Source organism: Mus musculus, chromosome 13 (assembly GCF_000001635.26).
Source record: "Mus musculus strain C57BL/6J chromosome 13, GRCm38.p6 C57BL/6J".
Taxonomy (NCBI): domain Eukaryota; kingdom Metazoa; phylum Chordata; class Mammalia; order Rodentia; family Muridae; genus Mus; species Mus musculus.
Genome location: NC_000079.6, coordinates 107,332,119 through 107,350,543, shown reverse-complemented (window position 1 = coordinate 107,350,543; position 18,425 = coordinate 107,332,119). Strand labels below are relative to the sequence as shown.

The window sequence follows — 18,425 nt, the reverse complement described above, 5'->3', positions numbered from 1 at the left end:
TGGAATAACAAAAAAAAAAAAAAAAAAAAAAAAAAAACCTAGGATAGCAAAAACTCTTCTCAAGGATAAAAGAACCTCTGGTGGAATCACCATGCCTGACCTAAAGCTGTACTACAGAGCAATTGTGATAAAAACTGCATGGTACTGGTATAGAGACAGACAAGTAGACCAATGGAATAGAATTGAAGACCCGGGTACAACCCACACACCTATGGTCACTTGATCTTTGACAAGGGAGCAAAAACCATATAGTGGAAATAGACAGCATTTTCAACAAATGGTGCTGGCACAACTGGCGGTTATCATGTAGAAGAATTGATCCATTCCTATCTCCTTGTACTAAGGTCAAATCTAAGTGGATTAAGGAACTCCACTTAAAACCAGAGACACTAAAACTTAAAGAAGAGAAAGTAGGGAAAAGCCTCGAAGATATGGGTACAGGGGAAAAATTCCTGAATAGAACAGCAATGGCTTGTGCTGTAAGATGGAGAATCGACAAATGGGACCTCATAAAATTGCAAAACTTCTGCAAGGCAAAAGACACCGTCAATAAGACAAAAATGCCACCAACATATTGGGAAAGGATCTTTACCTATCCTAAATCGGACAGGGGACTAATATCCAATATATATAAAGAACTCAAGAATGTAGACTCCATAAAATCAAATAACCCCATTAAAAAACGGGGCTCAGATCTAAACAAAGAATTCTCACCTGAGGAATACCAAATAGCTGAGAAGCACCTGAAAAAATGTTCAACATCCTTAATCATCAGGGAAATGCAAATCAAAACAACCCTGAGATTCCACCTCACACCAGTCAGAATGGCTAAGATCAAAAATTCAGGTGACAGCAGAAGCTGGCGAGGATGTGGAGAAAGAGGAACACTCCTCCATTGTTGGTGGGATTGCAAGCTCATACAACCACTCTGGAAATCAGTCTGGTGGTTCCTCAGAAAATTGGACAGAGTACTACTGGAGGATCCTGCAATACCTCTCCTGGGCATATATCCAGAAGATGTTCCAACCGGTAAGAAGGACACATGCTCCACTATGTTCATAGCAGCCTTATTTATAATAGCCAGAAGCTGGAAAGAACCCAGATGCCCCTCAAACAGAGGAATGGATACAGAAAATGTGGTACATTTACATAATGGAGTACTACTCAGCTATTAAAAAGAATGAATTTATGAAATTCCTAGGCAAATGGATGGACCTGGAGGGCATCATCTTGAGTGACATAACCCAATCACAAAAGAACTCAAATGATATGTTCTCACTGATAAGTGGATATTAGCCCAGAAACTTAGAATACCTAAGATACAAGATACAATTTGCTAAATGCATGAAACTCAAGAAGAATGAAGACCAAAGTGTGGACACTTTGCCCCTTCTTAGAATTGGGAACAAAACACCCATAGAAGGAGTTACAGAGACATAGTTTGGAGCTGAGACGAAAGGATGGACCATCTAGAGACTGCCATACCTGGGGATCCATCCCATAATCAGCTTCCAAACCCTGACACCATTGCATACACTAGCAAGATTTTGCTGAAAGGACCCAGATATGGCTGTCTCTTGTGAGACTATGCCGGGGCCTGGCAAACACAAAAGTGGATGCTTACAGTCAGCTATTGGATGGATCACAGGGGCCTCAATGGAGGAGCTAGATAAAGTACCCAAGGAGCTGAAGGGATCTGCAACCCTATAGGTGGAACAACAATATGAACTAACCAATACCCCCCCCCCCCCGCCGGAGGTCGTGTCTCTAGCTGCATATGAATCAGAAAATGGCCTAGTCGGCCATCAGTGGAAAGAGAGACCCATTGGTCGTGCAAACTTTATATGCCTCAATACAGGGGAACACCAGGGCCAAGAAGTGGGAGTGGATGGGTAGGGGAGCGTGTGGGGGACTTTTGGGATAGCATTGGAAATGTAAATGAAATAAATACCCAATTAAAAAAATAAATTATGGTATACATTAAAAGCCATGAGACATTTGTTTTGTAATAAGTAAGGCAGTGGAATTACTCATTAGCAGCCTTTTTAAGATAAGCTATTAGGTCTGCTCTTTCTCCCTTCTTCTTAATTGCAGCAAAGATCATTCTTGTTCCAAGGATGTACTTGGAATTCTCCAAATACTGCATCAGGGTATCCTCTCCCCAGTTGATGCCTTTCTTCTTGTTGGCATCTGTGTAAGAGAATTCAGCAGCCTTGACCTGTCTTCCACCCAAACAGATAATGGAGATTTGGTCCAGTCTTATGCTTGCCACCCTTTTCCACAGTTTGGCACTGGGCACACTTCTGAACAAAAATCTTCTTGCCTTTTTCAACATCACCATTTTTAATTCTCTCCAGGTTGGTCAACACCACAAATGTCCAGACTGAAAGACAGACATCCAGGTCTCCATAACATTCTTATAATATGATGAGCAAATTATTCTCTCTCTCTCTCTCTCTCTCTCTCTCTCTCTCTCTCTCTCTCTCTCTCTCTCTCTCTCTCTCTCTCTCTCTCTATTAGATACCAGCTCTAATGCAACCAGTTACATGGTAGGAAAGACATATATTTTAAAACTAGTAAGTTATCCTTTAAAAGTTGTAAGCAATTGTCTATTCTTACTGTTGTATACATCAATTCATCTTTTAGAAAAAACTTCCTTTGTTTCAGGAAAATAATTGGAAGAAGATCCTTTCTTTGACCTAAAAGTAAAGCAAATGTATGCTCATTATTTTTGAAGTAGATTGTCACCCAATAACCTAGATGCAAATACTTCAAACGGACATGATATAGATTTTATTTATCATTGCAAATGCATTTATTTTTAGCAAGCATGTATCCTTGGAGATATATCTAAAGCCAAATTTGATTTTTTTAAAACTCAACTGACTGTGCATTATTCTTTCTCCCTGGTATGTATATATGTGTGTATATGTGGGTATGCACACGATGTGGGTTCCATCTTAAAATTAGCCGTCAGTGATCTGCAGCCAAAACCAGATGAAGAGGAGATGGACAGGGAGGCACATCTTGACCTCTTACTGGGGAGGGGGATGTGTGGATTGAAAAGGAACCAGATGGCAGACACTAAAGTTTAGCCTGGTTTGAAAACTCACATGAGATGTTATTTCAGGTGGTATAATCCAGACTTTGGGAAATCCACTGTCAAATTGTGTGACTGCCCTGTCTGGGCACTAAGAGCCAGACCACACAGTGTGGTGAGAGTTGCTGACCTTTAAAGAAAATGCCTCTGAAGCTAAGGGAGAGAAATCATCCTTATCTCTGAATGGCAGAGCAAATCCAACCTCTAGAGAAGAGGACCTGGAAAGGCACTGCAATGAGAGCCGGTCCCTACAGATGGGGCAGCATGCTGAGGAGACTGAGAGCAAGACCACAGCCAGAAGGAAACTGTCATAAGTGGCACAACCCAGAAACAGAAATGTAGCTGACATTTTAGGGCTCCTCCCCTGGCTGGTGATTCCCTTTTAACATTGCTAAGCTGCCTGGCAAATTGTCTTAGCTCTCAGACTTTTTGTGGGCACTGTGAGGTTAAGGGCACTAGATGTGTCTGTCCTGGAATGAAGCAGAAAGAGGAGTCCAGGGAAGTCAGATATGACCTGGCAGGAGCTGCGTATCTCTCAGGACTCCAGAAATCATCCAAACAGCTGGGTGGTGGTTGCGCACGCCTTTAATCCCAGCACTTGGGAGGCAGAGGCAGGCGGATTTCTGAGTTTGAGGCCAGCCTGGTCTACAAAGTGAGTTCCAGGACAGCCAGGGCTATACAGAGAAACCCTGTCTCGAAAAACAAAAACAAAGCAAAACAACAACAACAACAACAACAACAAAAAAAAAAACAGAAATCATCCAAACAAAGGAAGGCTGGTAGAGGTGACCAGTGACGTCCAGGAAAGATTGGTGTGAAATATGATCATGACTGAAGTAACTGAGAGGTTCTCTGAAATTACTTTGAAGGGGAGAACACAGTAGGAAAATGAAATCCTAGTAGAATTCTGTTGAGTGTGAGTAGAGAGTTTATCATCTGAAGAACCTAGGACCTGGTGCATGGTACCAAAATGATTGACTACTGAGTGTTACACCCTCAGTCCTGTTATCCCCGTGTTAAATTAGTTCATCTTTAGGTATTAGAAATACTCACTCTTATCATCTACCCTGAGTATCTCTCCACGTTTCCTAGTATCTTATACCTAATACTATGGAGGAGGGTACAGGAAAGAACAAAGAACGCCTACACCATTCTGTGTTCCCTTCTCACTGTGGCAATCTAAAAGGTACCATACTTCAGAAGACATAGGCAAAACATTGAAGAACTGCCATCTGCCTGGGCCCTAGTGTGTGGACCAGAGGCTGTCAATCAGTCTGTTTAAGTATATAAATATAAATATAAATGAAAAATAAACATTAGTGTCCATTGAATCACTGGGAACTTTTAAAATTACAGGACAACCTAGTCTTTTTTTTTCCTTCATAACTATACCATGTAATATGATTAGCACAGGAACAGAAATAAATAGTTGGGAACATCAGCTATTGTGCAGGTCTATGTCCTGCTTGTATATCCAGATCTCTTCCAATCCATCTCTATACTCTGAGCCACATCACAAAAGGACTGGCTGTTTCTAGGGCTCCTGGATTACAGCTGTCAGCCAGTAAGAGGAGCTACAGGAGATGGGTATGAAGCAAGGAGCCAGGGTGCTTCCTTCTTCCTTGCATGTTGGCGGAAAGCTCTAGCAGAAAGTGGATTTGTAGATAGAGTGATGGGGCACATTTATAAGCACAGCTCAGGAGGGTAAGATAAGAAGAGAGTTGCAACTTTGAGACCAGCCTGGGCTACAGAATGTAATCTGTGTTAAAAAAAAAAAAAAAAGGAAACAGAAGGCTGGTGAGACGGTTCAAGGTTAAGAGTATATGCTGCTCTTCCACATTACCCAAGTTTGGTCTCCAGCACCTATGTAAGGAAGTTCTTAACTGTCTATAACTTCAGCTCCAGGGGATCTGCTGTCCTCTCTGGCATCCATGGGTACCTGCACACATAGGCCAGAAAGACAGACACAAATGCACAAATAAATAAAAATAAAAGAAGTTCTTTAAAATAAATTTAAAAATTGGACCTTTAAAATGTTAAAAAGAAGTAATGAATGGGCAAGAATGAAATAGTCAACAAAGATATCTGTAGCAATGAAGATAAATAAATACATATTCCATCCCCAAACAAAAACAAATAAATGAAAATACAAACAACAAAACCCTTGCAGACTTTATCATCAGACCCATGCTAAAAGAAATACTGAAGGGATGTCTCCGTGACCTCAAATGAAGGCATTGAAATAAAGGAGGGGCTAAGGACCAGAAATGGTAACAACATGACTGAATCAGATGAACGTTGACTGAGCAAGACTAAAACTGTCTCATGTGATAAAAATACTCAGGAGTAAAAGTTTTATAAAGTCTTCAAACTGTCATTTGTTGGAAAAGTACTAATTTCAAGAGATTTTTTAAAAGTCAAGGATGTTCCCTCAGGATCTTTGGATAACTGTTAAAAGAATAATAAAACATGTATAATTGAAGAGGGGAGGGTGGATTAAAAACTATCTGATTAGTCCTGATTGATATGTCAACAGAAACTGAAAGAACCTGAAAACAGATGGAACAGAATAGGAAAATGGTAAATTTAAGCCAAATATATCAAGATAAATTAAATGTGAGTGATTAAACATTCAAATAAAAAGTAAGTATTATATTATGGAACTAGTCTAGATGCCCACGAATGGATAAATAAAATACAGTGTATGAATAATGGAATTTTTAGCTCAACTACAAAGAAAATTAAATTACATTTTTTTTTTTTGCAAGAAAATGGATGAAACTGGATCGTCACATTAAGCAAAATAAACCAGATTCCCAACTCACAATGGTGGGGACTAAAGGTGTGACTCAGTTGGTAGGAGCCTTACCCAGCATGGATGAAACCATGGGTTCGATCCCGAGAACCACATAATCACGTAGCACATAGCTATATTCGCAGCACTTTGGTGAGTATGTATATGCCCAAGGTTATCCTTGATTACACAGTGAGTTGGAAGCCTGGGCTGTATGACAATATATCTCAGAAAGAAAGGAAGGAAGAGAGGAAGGGAGAGAGGAAGGAAGATTGCAGTACATGTTTTCAACTTAGAATATATGTAGACATAGGTATACATATACACATATACACATATATACATGAATCTCTTCAGTAGTTACCTGTTACCCTTGCTCATTGACCTTAGTCCTTGCCTACCTTAATCTACCTTTTCTCTTCTTCTCTACTTCAGGCCTTGTGGCTCCTTGTCAGCCCCCTCCTTAGGTTTCAGCCACAACAAGAGTCTTTCAGCTCATCAACCAAACCAAACACTCCCTTTGGCTCCTTGGAACTCCGTAGCCAACCACCATTTGGTTTCACACTGGGCCAAACCCCTGTTCATCCACCTAATTGTCATCCCTCCTCATCAGCCTGCCTTAGCAGGAACTGAACACAGCTCCTATGGCCCCTGGCATGGCTGACACAGACCAAGGCTTGGAAATCACGTCATACCAAGGTCGTTCGTCTTCTCTCTTCCTTGTGATTTGAAATTCTGAGATGGGAGGAGAAACCTATTCTGCCTTACTAAAGGATTGGAAAGTGTATAGAGTCAAGACTGGCCATCAAACTGAGACTCACACTGACTAGAGCATTCCAGGCCATTACCAGGCCAGCTGCTCTTCACTGACAGAGCCACAGCCGACATCCTATCTTCCCCAACCTGGAAAGGAGTAGGGTAAAATGGAGGTGGCTGTAAAAGACAATGTTTTGAAACACTGTTTACATTACACAAAATTAATAATGACCAATAGAGAACAGCTTGTTTTTATGCAAAATCCTAGAGAAAAAGAATGTTATAACTATCATGACAATTCTTTAAAAAAAATAAAACCAAACAAACTAATCATCACAATGGAAATTTTAAAAGAACATTATTTTGAAGTAAGTGTACCAAAAAGCCCCTGACATCCACATATGAGTCCATGACCAACATTGTTATTTTATTAATTATTCCACACTTAGTTATGAGATGGTGTTCTCGGGAGCACCAGGCTACCATTCTCCTTAACACTTGCAACTCTAACAATTCAGGCTCTCTACTACTCTACGGATGGAAGGATGATCTACCTCAGGTATGCAGGTACTATCTCTCTAAGATCACCACTGGCTCATTCCTAAGCAATTCTCTTGTTTATTTAAACCACCAATGTCTAGGGTGAAGGCACTCACAGAGACAATAACATGCCTGTCACTGAATTTTGTATATAGTCTGTCTATATTCAGTGTGATGTCAGGAGTGGGTTACTGTTTTTAGCTCAGATCACCTGTGTGGTTAACTGATACAAGTGAGGCCTTTCCCAATTAATTTCAGAGCTGTTCTGAGGGTATCAGTTGGCCTTGCTTGTATATATTTGATACAGGGACATTATTATTACAAAAGAGCAACTCTTGAATGCTCAGTTGGCTTTCTAGCCCAATAAGAATGAAGTTACTGACACAATGGTGACCTGGCCTCCTCCCCAACACATGCCCATGGTGCTGGCAGTCCAGCCTTCCCCTTCTCTTCCTGAAGAAGCTTACTTGCACACAGTCACACCAAGTCACAATCGATACTTGCTTTCGCAAAGGACAAAATGTGGCTAAGAAGCCCACAGCCATGAATCAGCTTATCAGAGAACAGGTAACTCACTTCTTTTGGTCAACCCATGGGGAAAGAAACAGGACACAGTAACACTGCCAATTTTAAAAATGAATCCAACTGGGTTCATAAGGAAATATGTGACTCCAGAAATTCTGTATAATCATTTAAAGGGGCAAGGCATCTATCTTTACAGGTGTCTCTTTTCTTTCCTTAAAGGTGACAGACAATTCTGTGCTGTGGCAGAGAGAACTGACTCAGGTGCTGCCGGCTTGTCAGCTGTGACTGTGTCTACATCTTCTGTTTCTAGGACAGTGAATTCTGCTCCTATTTCAAGGACCTTTCCGTGTTGACAATACTTGGTCCCCTGAACTACATGGTACCTTTGCCATAAGTTAGTGGGTCTGCTCATTTGTCTTTTACTCTAACTTCCTGGCAATCAGCAAGTTCTAGGCCCTGTTCTAATAATGGCTGGTTTTTTTTTTTATTTGCCAGGTAGTGATTATTATTATCATTGTTGTTGTTATTATTATTGTGCTTGATTTTAAGTGAGTGATCCCTAAGCGCTAACTCCCCTCCCATTTATCACTCAGATCACCTTAGAAGATGACTATTTGTGAGGCAATATACCTGTTGTCTGGCCTTGGATGTTACAGGCAGTGACAGCTTGCTTCAAGTGCCCCATGGTTACCACATCCCTTTTGACACAAGTCATCGAAAAGTGAAATAAGTAAAAGAATGAATTTTCTGATCTGTAGCTTTTCAGGTCTGGGGCCCCTGTTTTAGCGGGGCTTTTATCTACCTATCAGTTTGCAGGCAAACTCTCAACTCCTAAGTTACCTAGGCAGCAATCGCTAATTCTTCCTGAGTCCAAACAACAGAATGAAAGCATTTAGGGAGGGCTCCTAAGACAGATGAAGTGTCTACTGGGAACATATTCAAATACAGAGAGCAAATTTCAGTGCTGTAAAAATAAACATTTATAAGATTTTTCAAATACTGCCTTTCCCCCCCAAATATAATTTGCATCTACTAAGTTTGTATGTGTATGTGTATGTTTTTAAACGTCTTGACATTTGAATCTCATGAGAGTCTATTAGGTATTCCTTAATAAATTATTCGAAATCTCATTAATTTCTTATCTTCAAGGTGCTTCTTTTTAACGAAAGAGCATTGAATTGTAAATCCTTTTAAAGGCATTTATTAGTAGACATTCCCTGTGACCTTTATGGCTATTATTTTGGCAGAACCATTACAAAAATAAACTTAGTTTCTGGAGTGTTTAAACAAAAAGAATGTACTTGGGCTAACTTTCCATCTAAAATCAGGCAAAAATACTCCAAGGATACAGAAGAGCCATTTTGCTTAGAAAGCCAATCTTTTTAATTCTGTCTCTCTCTCTCTCTCTTTTTTTTCCCTGTGTAGACTAAACAAATAAGTCACCACAGGCACTGTGCATTTTTTCTATTCCTTTCTCTTGGGATGAAATATGAAATAATCTACAAAGTAATTTGATCCAGCAATTAAAAACAAGGACATGAATTACACTAACAACTGTCACATAGGAAGAATTAATTCCCTCATAACGCCGCTTGATGTTACAGACCCTGGGTGATTATGAACAGATTGTAATTGGAAAAGAGCCAAACCAATTCAGGTATCTCTGAAACACAGGGGTAAGCCTCAACCTGCAAACAGACAGTATTTTTACTACCCACAGGAGTATCTTTTTGCAATCTGCATTCGGATGTTTACCCAGCAATTACCCAAGGCACCAGCAATGCAGCCGTCCAAGGGACAGCCCGTGGCAAGGCCACAGATTCTTGCTGCGCGGAGAAGCATTCGAGTGCCGTTGATGAAAGGCAGGCTTTCTGGAGTCTGTTTCTAGAAAGCCCATCCCCTGAGGATGGAGTGTTGGTTGCTTTTTGGTTCATTGTATAGTTTGTCGGTCTAGGTTAATGCCCAATAGCTGATTGTCGTGGCATCAGTCAACAAGCAAAGGCCATTGGTGTACTGGCTACTGGCAGACGCTAATTTGGTTTGTTTGTTTGTTTGTTTGTTTCTAGTGGTGTGCAGATTTTAAGGTGCTTTTCTGATACTTAATCCTTTCTAGTTTAAGGTAAGGTAGTGAAAGTGCTTACTGAGGAAAACTGTAGTACCTCTATGAGGTAAGAAGCATCAATCGAGGAGTGAGATGACCCACAGTAGCCCCAAATACATTTACAAAAGCAGCATACAGTCATTGTTTTAAACAACAGCAAAACTAACGCATGACAAAGAAAGAAACAAAATGCCTCCATAATTAATCTACCCAGGACACCAAGCATCAACATGGTGATGTTTTGGTCTCCTAGTATCCGGTGTGGACTTTGAGGTCAGGAACGGTCCTCTTACACATTTTGCATCCTGTTTTGTTTTACTCTGTTTGCTTAGGATTTGTCAGATATATTTTAGCATGTCATCAAAAATCCTTCTGACATATAATTCACAGCAGCTGCACTGCAGCCTATCTCTTGAATGGTCCAGAATTTATTTAAACAGTTCCCTGGTGCTGTCTTGGTTTTTTAACCACAACACGTCAACATGTTTTCTTTTCCCTTTGAGTGATTTTTCTAAACAGGGAACTAGCAGGTCAAAGGATATGAACAGATTTTACAAGTTTTTTCTTTTTTAAAGATAAAATTATTGCCTTCCCTGATTGCAATATTAGGAGTTCTGTAAACGAACTACCATGACATTCAGCGAATGAAACAAACTGCTGCTGTTTGTCTTTGTGCACATGAACAATTAACTTTTCTTCCATTTTCTTGCACCATTCTTTCCTTCCCTTCTGTCCAAGAAAAAAAAAATGGAATCATATCACAAAAAACAAAAACAAAAAATAAAACCTGGTTTGCAATTTGCTTTTTGCAGCTAGGAATGCGCAGGGGACGTGGTAGACATAACAATTTTAAGGATCATGGCGTACTTAGGATCATGGTGGTTGGCCAACTGATTCCCAGAAAGGCCAACCCTCTCAATAAGCTGTGAAATACCACCTCCTCATGCCACCACCCATGCCACCAAATTCTGCCTTTACCATAGTCTTTGCTCTGTGGGTATTTATGTGTCTGTGATGTTCAGCGTTGCTTCTTTTCACACTCTTCCTTGCAGCTTGTCTGTTTTGTTTGCTGTTATCTTGTTTGTATATTGATTTTTAGGAGCCCTGTACATTATAAGTAGCTTGGGTTTTTTTTTTTCATTATTTTGAAAAAATATTTTTCTTGTTTTGTGCCTGCCTTTTAGTTTTACGTATTTTTAAATTTGATGTAAAAAATATTATTCGAACTTATTTTCTGTCCTCAAGTTATTTCTCTTTTGTTTTCAAGTGCATGGAGACCAGGACTTCATTTTCCCTTTGTGATTTTATTTCACACTGCCTCGTCCAGTCTGTGGAACAGAGGGAAGGTCAGGATTCACACTAGATCCTCAGAGAGCATTGTTACACATGCAAAGATGGCTTTCCGAGGGTGCCTTCCTTCCCTTCTAAGTTGTAAGTTTCACCTAGCAGGCAAATCAACTGTTGTTATATTGGGCCTATCACCTACCACACTCTCTCTTCAACCTACAGAAACCCAGGGAAGTGAACAAGAGCAGGCCTCACTTGGGGAAACAAAAAGCCAGCCCATGCCAAACCCACCAGAAATTTGTTCTCCTGTTCCTACAATGCTGCAGATATGAATAAAATATTATAAACTGTGCCTGAAAGACAAAGGGATAGACAGAAATGTCAAATCCATGACATGCGATTGTGTATGGGAAGAAAGGAGTCTGTCTGAAATCTGATTGAATTCTAGTTACGTGGTGCTTCCCTAATGAATAACCATGGCCCTTTAATTTTATGTTAAGTGCTTAATCATAGGGCTTTAATTCTCCTTATTATGTTTTAAAAGGAAAATGCAAATGTTGCCTGTGCTGGCCTGCAAACAGCAGGAAAGAGATCTTTCAGGTTAAATTTCTCCTGAAAGGAAGGCTAGCCCTTTGGTTTGCTCCTAGATTTCCTAGGAGCAAGCTCAGAAGTGCTGTTTCCTTATAGATTTTGGCTTCTCAGCACAGCCTATAGGGCAACTGTGGGTTTTCACCCTCTGAGTACCAGATCTTTTAAGGACACTTTGAAGGGGCTGCTTTTCTATCGGTTGAATCTGAGAAGTGAGGAGGCACAAACACCTCCATTTCCAAAGCACTTCTATAATGAAAACGCTGACCTTGTGGGAGGGAGGTAAGGTGAGCATCCAACCCATGAAAACCAGCCACAGACTGCCAGGTTAGCTTTACAGAAGTTACATCAAAGAACGGTCACAGCTGATCACCTAAGCAGAGGGAGAGGACGAAAGCGTGAGTACAGTGTCATTTGGAGTTAACACATCCGGGTAATTCACAATTCACTCTTGCTTATTATCATAGAGCTAGCAGATTGCATCTGAACTCACAGGCAGCCGCAATAACACAGTACCGCTAATGCCACACGCCGATGTTATTAAAAACTCTGATTCATAACGCAGATAACCTAGCCGTGCCCAGAACGGGTAGTATTAAGGCAGAGAGGGAGAAACTTGGGCCCACATTTCCTGCATCAGAAACATTCAAAACAAGAGCAATATTGCTGCCAATCAAGCCCGAAAAGCCAATCAGACTGAAAGATCAGATTTCCTGATTAGACATTTGCAATCAGTTCAGATTTTGGAAGACGCAAAGCTCTGTGGGACAAGCATTATTAAACGTTTCAATGTAATATAGTCACTTGAGGCCTTCCAGCATGGATTCAGGATTCAGCCTTTTTGATGCATCTGCAGCCATGTGTCTCCTTGATTATTATTTGGCATATCTGCCCTCATGGAACAGCACAAAGCCTCTAAAAGTATGCACCTGAGTGACACGGCAGTTACACACTGCACAGACTAACTCTCTCCTCAGTCCCATACCGGACCTATTAATAACTATATTTATAATATGAATGAAAAGATAATCCCATTCCAGATACCTAATTTGACCATTACCCCTTTGAACAACAGCAGAAAAAAAAAGGGGGGGGGGAGGAGTGGGGATATTCGACCTTTTAAAAAATGTTAATGCTTAAGTAGCAATGGCAAAAACCAGCAAGTAATTCTTTGCACGTTGCAGATGTAAAGGATTTTCTCCCCCCAAAGAACAAATTCTTCTTTTTCAAACCATAACGGCTCTAAGTTTCCCTTAGAGCATCAGACTTACGGGGAATCTGCTGCAGGAGGGAACGCCTCAGTGTAAGTTCTCAGTAATAAAATTCTTCCTGATATCTAACTTGAATCTCCTCTGTGCCTGCCAGGTGGTTCATTTATCACTTCCCCAGGGCTGTTCTGTGTCCAGAGCACAGTGGCAGTGCTCCCCGAGACGAGAATATGGCCTGGCTTTATCTTTAGAGCATCTTTAAAATATAGATTACAAGAGAGCCCTGACTACAAAGCGCTGCGCAGCGGTATTTAGAGCGCTCCATGCTCTGCAGACAGAAGCCTGCCGCCACATTAATTCATCTCGCCCCGTTCTCTGTTCTCATTATAATTTTATCTTAGGAATTAATACATTCTGCCATCTTCTATTCTGGTTGCCATCTAGAGAAATCCGTGAGGCTGAATACATTTTGTACCACTTTGTTCTGCTTATGATGTTAAGATGTTTTCAAGAATGGATTAGCTCAATGACACTCTCCCTGCTTTATCTTGGGAATGAGATCTCAAAACAGTTAGAAAACTCCATCCAGCATTGGCACGAATGTGTCTCTAGCACAGAGTCGGTAAAAGAAGAGAAAGGATGGAAATGGTTTCACTTGCCTTTGTTTTTTAATACTCTTGGATAAGGGAACACGCAGAGGGCATCCGCAAACAGCCTTAGCTCCTGACAGTTCTCAGCAGCAACTGACTCTTTCCCCCAAATGAAACAATTAGAGGTTCCATAACAATTCCACATTTAAAAAAAAATAAAATACGGCCACTGGGAACAGACAGGAATTCTATAAAGATTCAAATTCAGAATCTTGGGAACTCTCCCAGTGCTGCGGTCACCAGGGTAGTCTTGTTACCAAAATAAAACTGATAAAAGCCAATTTTTTAAAAACATGAGATCAGGAGGAAATGGCCTTCAAAATAGTGGCAAATTTGCAACAATGTTACAAAATGTAACAAAGCCCCCCCTGCCCCCCCTTAGATTGTGGGACCAGTTATTAATTGGACAGAAAGTCACACCACAGAAATGGCTACAATCAGAAACTGGTTCCGTGCAGGATAAACTCGTGATTTGCCAGAAGGAAGGATGTTCATCTTCTCTCCATCCCTTACCTGAAAATTCTTCCCCCTCACAAACGCCCTAGACCTTTCTATAGTTTCTTATCTGCTTCCCTGTCTTATTCCACAGCACACACTGATGACATAAACTAGGGTCACATTTTGTATCTAGAAAATAAGTAAAGGTAATTGGCTACAGTGTCTCTAGTTAAATTAGTTCATTGAGCCACAGATGCAGTGCTCCAGTAAAGCTCCTCCTTCCTTCTACCCAGTCGGTGCCTTCTCCACCTCCCTAGTACCTGCTGCAAACCTAATTAACATTTATTTCTCTCTCGTGTGTGTGTGTGTGTGTGTGTGTGTGTGTGTGTGTGTATGTAAGTGAGTAGACAACTTGGATGAGTCTGTTTTCTTCTTCAACTCTAGGAGTCTGTACTGGATAGTTTTATGTCAATTTGACACAAGCTAGAGTCATCAGAGAGGAGAGAACCTCAACTGAAAAAAGTATCACCATGAGATGGGCTGTAGGCAAGCCTGTGTGAGGGGACTGTGGTCATTCAGAGATTCACCAATCTGACCATGAATATGTTTTAACAAATAAGAGGCTTTATAAAATAATAGCCAAAATGTGGATGCTTGCCTGATCCATACCTGAGACTCATGCTTATAGTATGGGGCTGAATCATATTAGTCAGGGACTAATATGATTATAAAGGCAAAATTCACAAGCCTTCCCACCTTCATGTAATCAAGAGGCAAGCACACATCCTGACATACTTCCTGCCTGTGTATAATCAACCACGCATCCTGTGTACGCCAAGCTTGTTTACAGAAGCAAAAACACATGGATGTGTTATTTTACATGGGCAATAGCCCACAATATTCCAGGGAGTTATTTATCCTTGAGCAAGTGGGGCTTACAAGTAAGAAGTCTCTTAAGCACAGTAATTAAAACTTAAAGCAGAACATTAGCCATCACACCTGTAGGGCATTTTCTTAATTAGTGATTGATGGGGGAGGGCCCAGCCTACTGTGGTGGTTCTGTGTTCTATAAGATGGCAGACTGAGCAAGGCACGTGGAACAAGTCAGTAAGCAGCAGATTCCATGGCCTCTGCATCAGCTCCTGCCTCCTGGTTCCTGCCCTGTGTAAGTTCCTGCCTTACTTCCTTCAGTGATGGACTATGGTGTGGAAATGTAAGCTAAATAAACCCTTTCTTCCCCAAGTTGCTTTTGTTCATGGCGTTTTATCACAGCACTAGTAGTCCTAACTAGGACAGAATACCAGAATACAACTTGGATCATCAGGCTTGGTAGCAAGTACCTGAACCTGATAGAACCTAGTGGGGAAACCCCCACTCAATTCCTGATTCGGCGGGCACCCAAAGAATCACGAAGGACCATCTTGATGTAATTACACGAGGTAGTTTAATGACGGAGCTCCGGACCAACATGCATCCCACACAGGAGATAACGGATGTCGGCCACGAGGCTCGGAAGCTAGGGGTTTTTATGGGGTAAGGGGCTGAGGGGTGTGGAATTCAGCATAGCGACACACTATTGGCTTATTCAAACATCAACAGAAAAATTACATGTACGTGCAGGGTGTCAGAGTTCTGTGAGTTGTTGACTCAGTTCAGATAGCCCTGTTATGTCCTCACATTCCTCTTTATCTTTCAGGTTAAGCTGTTCCCAGGAATGTTTTAACTACGGGACATACCCAGGTTTGTTTTTCTTTTTCCTCAGCCCCAGGCAGCCTCTAGGCTCACAAACAAGCAGCAATTTCTGAGTACTTTATATGACTTACAGGTCTTGAAATTTCATCTTTCTTTCATACCCAGAGAACCACCTCAACAGCCTATTGGCTTGTTTAGTTGTTTTGTTTGGTTTGATTTTAAACCAGTTATAGGTTTTGATCGCCTTAAAAATATGTTTCAGTTTCAGTTTCTTCTTAATTCTCTGATGAAATGATAACTTCTTTTTGGAAATAAAAGTCACCATGAAAAGTCTTTCTCCAGTACCTTCCCCATAACTGTATTTAAATCCGGATCTCTCTTCCTCCCACCCAGTTGGGCACTGGGGTAGGTGTTCCTTCTTGCTCTTTGGGGTTCACAATCCAACCAACCACAGTCTCACCATTCCTGGGGCCCATTCCTTCAGTCCCAGACACCCTACACATTCACCTTCTAGTTGCACAGGGTTGACTGTAAATACCATCTTAATTCTTTAAAATATACACAAAACTGGGAGGATTTTTAGCCCCAAACATTGCCCCTATTACCTTGCCTTTTTTTTTTTTTTTAGTAGTCTTTTATTCTGCCACCCAGCCAAGCTTTTTCTCCCCTGCTGTTTTGTAACTTCCCAGTGTAGCTCCTGCCAGGGAAGCAACCAAGCTGCTCTCACAACTCCAGACACAGTAATGACCCCAGTATTGACCTATCTAATGAACATGGCTTCATCTATATCTTACTTTTCCACAGTGTTGGCTCACAGACCACTCTTCCTGCTTGATGCTCAGTGTCTTTGCTTAGGGATGTGACATTTCTTTACAGTCTTTGCCTTCTTAGAGCTGGTCCTCAGCTTTCTTTATTCACCCCTCTGTACCTCCCTGTTCGTCTGCCTCAGGGCTCTACTGCCAACTGCTTTACATTCTGTCCCACCCCCAGGGATGACCTTGCTGGGTCGCATGGCTTTTCTAGACCTCATTCTCTACAGCTCAGATTTAATCTTTTGCCTGGGCCTTGAGTGATGAAGCCTGACTCATCATCTCTCCTGTTTCTGAGTAACTTGGTGTGACAGTTGATTTTATGTGTCAACCTGGTGGATATGGGATACCTTGTTGGTGGGTAAAACATAATTTCTATGTTTTGCCATGAGGCCATTTTTGGATGACATTTGCATTTGGATCAGTAGCCTGAGTCAAGGCCCTCACCTATATAGTGGACATCAGCCCAATCTACCAAGGCACCAAACAGAATAAAATGAAAGGCTTGCTTTCTCTCTTTTTGAGCATCAACATCCTTTTTTTCCTACACATAGAAATCAGTCCTCTTGGGTTTTGGATCTTATGATTCCAGAACCTATACCTCAGGCCTTCAGACCCTCAGAATCAGACTGAGTAAGACTGTAGTTCTCAGAGATCTCCAGGTAGCAACTGGCAGATCAGCCTCCAAAAATCATGTAGGCCAGTTCCTATAACAAATCCCCTCTTAAATGTCTCTCTCTATCCTATTGATTTTTGATCCTCTGAAGGACCCTGACTAATATAGTTGAGATCAGCATGACTTTTTCGTCAATACCACTTGTCTGTCAAATTCCAGACACTCCCACACTGTGGCCATGTTGGGTGAAGAAATAGTAGCTCATAATATTTGTGAGAAACCCTCCAAGTAATAATAATACAGTTTTTACAACTAGCCAGCTTCAAAACAAATACCAGAATGATTCTGTTTCTAAACTTTCTCAAGCATATCAGAGTGTTGTTGGAATTTACCCCATCATGCCAGGCTGTCATACAAATAACCAAACAATGTATGCAATTATCCATCATGACCAACCATCACAGAAGCCCATTTACTCGGTCCACCCATACTTCCTGGGCACCTTCCAATTCAAAGTCTCTGGCTCTTGGATTGTGAACATAGTTAGAATTTCCCACTGGATGGAGAAATTCACCTGTATTTCTGAAACAAGAACAAGAGACTCAATCAGGAAACAGTTCGAAGATCAGGAAGTGGGTAACATAGCAGTACACCTTCTTTAGAAATTTTCCAGGGAGGCCCATTTTGCTCAGGAAAGTAGGGAAGTTAACAACTTCAAATGACCTCTCAAGACACTGAACATCCATTTTATACTCAGGGAAGTCTTCAATGAGCTACAAGTATGTAATTTAAATTTTTAACTTACTTAGCAGTGTGAATATGGAGAAGGTAATTGCATGTCACCAATTTAGAAATGTCAATTGGAAGAGAAGTTGTCCACATCCCTATGGCATTTCATAGGGAGCCATTAGATAGTAGGAAACTTCTTTATAAATATGTAAAGAGACGAGACTAGGGCTATTTCACGACACCGTTTATATTTAGTTGCCTCTTTTATTCTAAAAAAAAAAAAAAAAAAAAAAAAAAAGGTAACACTGTTGCTGTTTAGAGCTTAAATACAGTCTCCAGTGAATGCAGAGGAAGTGAACAAGCCATACCTCTAAAATGACCAACTAAAGCCAATTTTTAAAGCTCTTCAAATAATGCTCTTTTAAAGGACCAGCAGTGACTTTTGTTACCAGAATAAGCAGTAGTTAAGATATTCTCTCAAGTTAGTACTAGCTGTCCACAGAGATGCTGGATTCTCCCTAGAAATGGAAGGGTTCAACCAAGTATGGAAATAGAATGACTGATTTTACCTTGACCTTGTTCATGGCCCCAA

The 18,425-nt window shown here is 40.9% G+C and overlaps 1 pseudogene; it reads right to left on the bottom strand.

Moving 5' to 3' along the window:
- Window positions 1-1,982: 1,982 nt before the first annotated feature.
- Window positions 1,983-17,986, bottom strand: Gm2736 (annotated as a pseudogene).
- Between the last annotated feature and the right edge of the window lie 439 nt (window positions 17,987-18,425).